This window comes from Phoxinus phoxinus (assembly GCF_949152265.1).
Source record: "Phoxinus phoxinus genome assembly, chromosome: 19".
NCBI lineage: Eukaryota > Metazoa > Chordata > Actinopteri > Cypriniformes > Leuciscidae > Phoxinus > Phoxinus phoxinus.
The window spans coordinates 8,424,479-8,430,721 of record NC_136894.1 but is presented as its reverse complement, the minus strand read 5'-3'; the positions used below and the strand labels follow the sequence as shown (position 1 = coordinate 8,430,721).

General features: G+C 36.7%; 1 protein-coding gene across 6 annotated transcripts in view; it reads left to right on the top strand.

Annotated features, from left to right (window-relative positions):
• Positions 1 to 619: 619 nt before the first annotated feature.
• Positions 620 to 6,243, top strand: part of runx1t1 (RUNX1 partner transcriptional co-repressor 1) — a 123,771-nt gene continuing 118,147 nt past the window's right edge. The window contains exon 1 of one of the 6 annotated variants that reach the window (XM_079590386.1): positions 620 to 869. The gene's annotated coding sequence lies outside the window, so the exon portion shown is untranslated. The remainder of the gene's footprint in view (positions 870 to 6,243) is intronic. The other 5 variants (XM_079590383.1, XM_079590377.1, XM_079590384.1 and 2 more) reach the window with 5 other exon arrangements.

Genomic DNA, 6,243 nt, shown 5'->3' with positions numbered 1-6,243 from the left:
ATTCTGTTTTGTGTTTGATATTAGCCTAGCCTACATGTTATACACAGGTTTCTTGTATACAAACAATACCGGATGCGCGCGCATCCAAGAGGCAAGACCGCTATATGTTATGCCGAGTTCTGTAAAAGAACATTGTAATTAACGTAGATTTCGCATTGTTTGTAAATTCTTGTTGACTCAATAATAAACTGCAATTTCAGAGTTGAATCTGTTTGCTTGTGTTTCATTTGCATATTAATATAACATTATGTAAAAAGTTAGTTAGTTGACTAGTATGAAATTGTCCAACTAAGTTTGCGAATCATAAAAACATGACATACCCTATGCATTTAGGTTAGTTTACAGCACAACAGCTCCGCGTCATCTCTGCTTCTGCTAGATATAGCCGTAAAGACTGTTGCTTTCTGCCTCTTAGATGCGCGCGCATCTACGTGATGACGTTGCACAGAAACCATGTATACGTTAGTTTATAATTGTGGATATAGCCTACCAATTAATATGAATTGGTCCTAATTACTTTCTCAATTCATGTTTAGGCTATAGACGGTAGATGACATTCCCAATTAATAAAAACAAAAACATATTGTATCTTTATAATCAATAATAAAATTTAACGGATGACGTCTCGGAGGCCACGCAGGTGCACAATTTGCATTGTTTGGTTTTTAGTGTTTACCTCAAGGTGAAATAAATAAATAAAATAATACTCCACGTGACTTGTCACGAAGGTTTCGAGCCACAGAGGGCGGTGCTCACTTTAGTGGCGTTAACTCGTTTTATTAGTTGTCGTCTTCTATTAATAACTCGCGCTGGTGTGTGGGATTGAAAACTGGACCAGGGTGAACAACTACAAGACATCGTCTGACAAAGTAAGACACAAATTTCTCTACGCGTCTGATCTTGCTTTCTTTGAACCAAAAACTGTGCTATTGTATGTGCGCCCAGAAATGATTGTGTAGGCCTACGAATAATAATCTTCACGCAGACTTGTTTTGGTAATCTTTCGGTAATTTAGGCCTATGTAACGTTACCTTAGTAGGCCTATCCTACATTTTAATTTATTTATGAATAGGACTAGTTTTTTATGAACCATGTCCCCATAAAAGTGTATTCGACCGGTGATTGTTAGTAAATCTTGGCTAAGGTCTCTCTGAGAGAGAATTTGCTCGTGTTCAATACTAAGTTTAAATCTATTAAACTATTTGATTTTTGCGTACTTTTGTTCATTATTCTGTCAAGATATGAAGTTCATTAGTGAAGGTATTTTAGTCATAAATGTTTTTCATAATGAATTCCGTAGTAAATCTTAATTTCGTGTTTTTTTTTCCAGTTCCAGCTGAAATGTTGTATTGTGAAAGATTTACAGTAAAAATAAAAAAAAACATATTTGTTTGTTCCCCTGTTTTGACTATGCCCTTAAAATATTTACCACTCTGTAATTTAGAGTGGATAAATGTCTGTAGTTTCTATCTCAGAAATGGTCTCCTTGCCAAAATACGTCACAAAATGGCAATGGAAATGGATGTAAACTATAATATTATTCAAGGTTTAATGAGTGTGAAGCTATTCGGTTTTTCAGTAATGAATACAGAATTGTTTGCGTTTGGCTTGTTTACCAGAAGTAGGCCACATGTGGAAAACAAACTAATTTGAATGAGTGAAATGTACATTTGGAGTCAGAAATTAGGGCGGGTTTGTTATGGAATCACCTTAGCGATTATCTGCCTCCCCACCTGGAGCAGTGGCACTATGCCCAAGTGCCGCTTGCAGGATGTTTCACTACAAAACAACATGCCTTTCAAGCCTGAAAACAGTGCAGTTTACACCCATTAAATCTGCATTTCATCACATATCATCATGCTAATGGTTTGACAATGAATACAGCCGTTATTATACTGGAAGTCACTTTAGATAAAAGTGTCTGCTAAATGACAAGTAACTAAGCTGCTGATGACAGAGATTGTCAGCAGTAAGATCCACTTCATTGAGAGAGGGCAAACAAGACTTTCGGGCATATTACAAAGCAAGGCCCCTGTAACCATAGGCATTCATATCTGCTAAAATGCTTCCCTCTATTTATGTGCCGGTTACATCTTTTCAACAATGTTTGCTGCCCTGGAGATATCATCAATTCATTTAGTTTCACGTAATTCATAGGTTTGCAATTCCTTCTGTGTATTGACTTTTTACTTCACTTGTATAGTAGAAATGGAAGATGTTATTATGGTTTTGTGTTTCATGTGGTTTTTACAGTCTTATGGGTTTGTTCTGAGTTTGATTAATGCTGTCTAGTACCATATGAAAGAGCTGTAGCTCTAAGACAGATCTGTGAGGTGAGGATGGAGTTTGGCTGAGATGTCTTGGCCGTGTGTGCAGTGCAGAGTGATCCGTGACGTGTGAATAAATGTGTCAGGATATCACCAGCTCGATAGATTTTAAACTTATTCACAATGGAGGTCACTCGGACTGACACTTACAAATGTGCTTATGAACAGATCATCTTTTTTTTCCTTTCCCCTCCTTTTTTTTGTAGTGACATTTTCATCAGGGTTGATTTTCTGATAACAAGCTTATATGAAATTGACATGAAATATTTGAGAAAGCTGTTTTTGTTAAAGAAATTAATATCCAGAAAGGATGCATTAAATTGATCAAAAGTGACTGTAAAGAAGTAAAAAAATTTTACAACAGATTTATTTATCAAATAAATGCTGTTCTTTTGATTCATTTCTAATCCTGGCATAAAAGGTATCACATCTTCCACAAAAATATTAAGCAGCACAACTGTTTTACAGATTGATAATAATAAATGTTACTCGAGCAGCAAATCAGCATGTTAGAAATATGATTTCTGAAGGATCGTGCGACTGAAGACTGGAGTAATGGCTGAGGAAAATTTAGCTTTGCCGCAACAGAAATAAATTGCATTTTAAAATGTATTCAAATAGAAAGTAGTCATTTTAAATTGTGATATTTGTCAATATTTCACAGTTTTTTATATTTGTGATTAAATAAATAAGAGACTTCTCTCAAAAACATTAAAAACATCTTACCGACCCTAAACATTTGAATAGAGTAAATATTTGGAGAAAAAAGAAATGCAACTCTTGTTAAATGATGAAATAATTTCAGTAATAAATAGGCTAAATCTATAAACAAAAAGGTTCTTGCAAAAGCTGTTTACACAGACTTATTAATGGAATTTCAGTCTTATTAGATTTATTCACTCTTTAGTCAAACTACAATTGCTGTGCTGTATGTTGTTGATTCAGTAAAAAGAACCAACTCATTAGAGTCATATGGAATCCGACTCAACTCGTCATGTTGTTGATTCATTAGAGTCATTCAATCTGACTGCACTTGTCTCGCTGTCTCAAAATGAACCATCACTGAACTATGATTCTATTGTTTTCTAGATCTACCGAAACAGCCGAAACAAATTTTTGTTGATTTATTTTACTGTTGAAACTGAAATCTGTATGGTAAAAAGCGCTATATAAATAAAGGTGATTTGACTGTATGTTTTGTGGTCAATTCAGTAGCAGTTTTGCAGAAACATTTATCAGAGCATTTCAGTACACGTTGCAAAACACCGCAATTGACCTCTCAGAATAAAGTATTCCAAAGCTGTGCAGTATATATATATTTTTTTTGTCTTATACTTGTCTTTCTCTCTGAGTATGCAGTGATATTAAATAGCCTGGCCTTTGCCTTGCTGTAAGGTCAAGACTGTTAATTTGAGCTTCAGTGTATGTCTGAGCACTGAGGCACGTGTATTTATATATTCGCGCATCCCTGTATGTGTGCTTGTGTGTGATGAGCGCGCATCCGCATGGACGGACCATATGGGGCCCGGGAGGAGGCTTCTGCTGGGCAGAGCTGACAGGCCACCAGTATGGCCTTGTGCTGCAGTCTGGGTTGCTCCAATGCTCATCCGTCCAGCCCCTGCATAAACACACTGACACACACACGGCGGGGTCCTCTCGTGGCCCAGGCAGATGGCACCCCTTGCCCACATGCCAGGAAAAAGCATGCAAATTAAAGGTTATACCCAGCAGGTTTGAAGCAGTGCCAGCACGGGGTGGCGCAGCAGCCCTGGCCCACCTGCTTCTCAGCCTGGAGACATCTGGCTCGATTTTGTGGAATGAGCACAACGCTGAGAGGAATAACTGTCATCTGTTCAGCTTGTTCTGAGGAGGCCGTGCTGAGCGTCTCCCTAAGCCACGAGAAGGATGTTTTCACTGCTTTAAAAGATCTCATTAGTTCTCATCTACAGTTTTAGTCGAGCCGTTTGTGTGTGTGCACGTGTTTCGAGCAGCTCTACTTGTTTTTCTCACAGAGACTTCCCATTTTTCAGTGTAGCAGTTCATGCTTGGAAAAACTGGGTCTTCTGCCAGGTTGCCTTGTCTGTAAACACTGACTGGAACAAACAATTTGTGATGTCGGCTTAGGCATAGTTTTGTGAGATCTGTCCTTAATTCTTTCCCAATATGCTCGTGGTGTTTGTGTTAGTCTCTGAGGATTGAAATATCATGACTCAAACTGAGTTCACATATGTTCTGACGTATTTCAAGCTTTGCTGGCTTTAATACTCTGTTCCCAACATGTATCTAACTGGAACTGTTTCCAATTTAACAAGTTGAGGGAGCTATTGACAAATCTGAGCCAGGGGGATGTTTTGACATGACATGTTAACGGTCATCAGCATTTTAAATCTTGCAACGTTTTTTACATTTTCATTTTTAAAAAATATGTATGTATATTATAACACTCTACTTAGTATTATATTACCTTTATTACCAAATTACAAAAAAGCTAGTTAACACTGATGTGAAGGTGTTTCTAATACAGTGGCTATGGGAGTGACTGTAAAGTTCACATTTTTCTCTCTTCTGACTGCTTTTATCAATCTCTCTCTCTCTTTTTTTCCTCTTTTTGAAAGTTGTGAAAACCACTATTGTGGAGTTTTTCTTTTGCTATTTGAGCAAATGGGAACACACAAACATTTTTTTTAATGTATTCTCTCATTCACCGCTATGGAATTTTACCCAACTATGACGACTTCCGCTTCAGAGAAACCCGGAAATGTGAAAAGGGTCTATTGTTTTCTTTTAGAATTTCATCACATGAAAAATTATTTCATCATTTGGTATTTAAATAAAACTGATTTTGCACATAACCATAAAATTATCTATATTTGTGACGGCATTGCTTATTTTAATGGGTTAAACTCCCACCAGTCTGCCATGGATCCGCTTACAAGAGCCAAATACCGCCTTGCTTTGGAAAATACTTTTTTAGCAAACTTTTAGTCACAATGGTGTCGACTTTGTATTGTTTCTGGGTGCAAGATTTCAAAGAGTAAATGTTAAGTGGGAGTGAGTTACTATCGGTTTCTAGTGAAGGATTCAGCGTGTTGTAGGCAGTGGCTAAAGGCTACAAAGATCGTAAATATGGAGAGAAGAGAATGCAGAAAATCTGAAAAAATGTGTTGTCAGTGTAGTCAACATTTCAAACTGGATGACCATCAACTTTATTAATTAACATATACTACAATCCAAAGTAGGTTGAAAATCAGTGAAGTTGCACTTTAAGTTACTTTGTTACATTGTAGAACTATTGAAATTTAGGAAAATCAGAAATGTGGTTTAAAAAAAAGAAAACATTGAATGGCAGTCTAAGGCAAAGCATCTAAAACACTTTCACTCACACAAATTTTAAGTTTTGTCCTGAAATCTTGATATTAGAAAATAAAGATGTATGTCCATTAGTCAACTTCCTTATCGAATTTCAACTTATAAAGGTCTTCAACATGCCCACTCCTTACGTTGTGGTTGTTACAGGTCTGGTTGACCCCTGCAGCAACCCCAATCTCACAGGGTTAAAGCCAGATATGTTCCTAGAAAAATAGGCTTCTAGCTTCTGTACTGAGTGTGTTTTCATGTTTGTGTGTGCAATTACCTGCTCAAGTCATGCTGGGGCAGAATGCCTGAGGTCACAAGTGTTTTCTCTGTAAAAGTTCTTGTACCCTTTTTAAAACATATTTTCCACGTACATTTAGTTGTAGCCTATGTCAGTGTACGCATTTATTCTAGATAAAATTCACATAGAGAATTTTTAAATATATAGTTATTTTTTAAAACTGTGCCACAGGTAAATTTGTGTGTTTTATGTCCATGCAAGTAAATCTAACCTAAATAAAAAAATTGTGGGCCAACAACTGGCAGTGTTTTAGCATTGGTT